The sequence below is a fragment of the Sinocyclocheilus anshuiensis genome, unplaced genomic scaffold (assembly GCF_001515605.1).
Source record: "Sinocyclocheilus anshuiensis isolate Anshui unplaced genomic scaffold, SAMN03320099.WGS_v1.1 scaffold283, whole genome shotgun sequence".
NCBI classification, from domain to species: Eukaryota; Metazoa; Chordata; class Actinopteri; order Cypriniformes; family Cyprinidae; genus Sinocyclocheilus; species Sinocyclocheilus anshuiensis.
In genome coordinates, this window is record NW_015549605.1 from 2,374,625 (window position 1) to 2,376,089 (window position 1,465).

Genomic DNA, 1,465 nt, shown 5'->3' on the forward strand with positions numbered 1-1,465 from the left:
GACATTTCCCCCAAAGTTAGTAAAAAAAATTATTTTATTAAATCCAATTATTTATTTTATTGGGCAACAAATGCATGTCCAGAGAATAGCTGCCTTTGTCATGATCAACTGCTTTAATTTTTTTCAAACAATTTGGGCACATTTTCTAAAAAAATTAAAAAAAAAATTGAATACTTTTTATTAAATTCTTATTACCAATTATTTTTATTTTTATTTATTTTTATATACTTTTTTATTAAATTCTTATTACCAATTATTTTTATTTTTATTTATTTTTATTTTATTTAGAATACATACATAAATGCTGCCTTAATATTTAATATACCAATAGTATTAACTTTTTTTTTTTTTGCCCACATTTCAGTAATGATAGTAATGAGGATAATGTGCTTCATTGTCTTTGCTTCATTTTTTATGCATGTATAAAATGCATTTATTCACCAAAGATTCACTTCTCTCCCTCTGGTCTGAAGATATCAGAGCAGACAGACAGCAGACAGCTGTGCCGTAATGGATGGCCCTCAGGTTAGGTACTTTTTACTGCCTCTGCCAGATAAAAGAGCGGGCCGATATGTCACCCTTGGGGTACTCCTCCTTTTGAGGTGAGGGAGGAGGGGGCCGTACAGCAGCAAACAGCCTGCCATAAAACTACAGAGCCATGACCACACCTTTAGACTCTTTTTCTAGTTCACAGCACTCTTTTATGTGGGAATATAATCTCTTTTCTTCCGGAACAGCTTTTATTTTCCGTTGCTTTTCGGCCGCCCCTTTTCCAAGTGTTAAAAGACTGCACGTACATGTACATGAACACGTGTTGACTGGACGGGACTCTTAATTCCCGGCCGCTGGTTTTCAATTGGTGAATGTGCATGTGGTTTTTAAACCCTGATTACATCATGATTTGGCCCATAGGCCAGCTCCGATAAGCCGGATCATACTTTTATGTAATAGAGAAGAGTTGAGGACATAGTTCACACACAAGTGCTGTATAAACAAAAAGCACATGGGAAAGTGCATATCCCTTCACACCTTTCTTGTTTTCGGTGTAATCCGTGTGCCTTTCTCGGGAATCGTGGCGTAGGTGAATTTGAACAGAGGATGTGTGTCAGTGTCATGCTTGACTGGTTTTCATGAATATCAAGAACGGCGGTAAAATTATTAACAGACGTTCTGCTTGATGTGCTGTGCGTATGTCGCTTCATGTACACAGGTAAGAGTGTGTGTGTGTGTGTGTCTGTCTGTGTGTGTTTTTAAAGGGAAGAGGATGAATAAGGTCTTTCACTGAAATGGAGGAATCACATGCTGTATTTCCAACACACAAACACTATCTATCCTACATAGTCAGTTTAGTGTGTCCCAAACCATAGTATGTTAAAAATAGTTTTTCAGATTTTTTAAGCTGATATTAACCAGTAATGTGCATATCGGGCCTAAAATCAGTGAACATTTATCTTTTTTTGATGTC

At 36.4% G+C, this 1,465-nt stretch overlaps 1 protein-coding gene across 1 annotated transcript in view; it reads left to right on the forward strand.

Annotated features, from left to right (window-relative positions):
- cdk17 (cyclin-dependent kinase 17) overlaps positions 1 to 1,465 on the forward strand; it is a 43,391-nt gene that overhangs the window by 13,919 nt on the left and 28,007 nt on the right. The window lies entirely within an intron of this gene.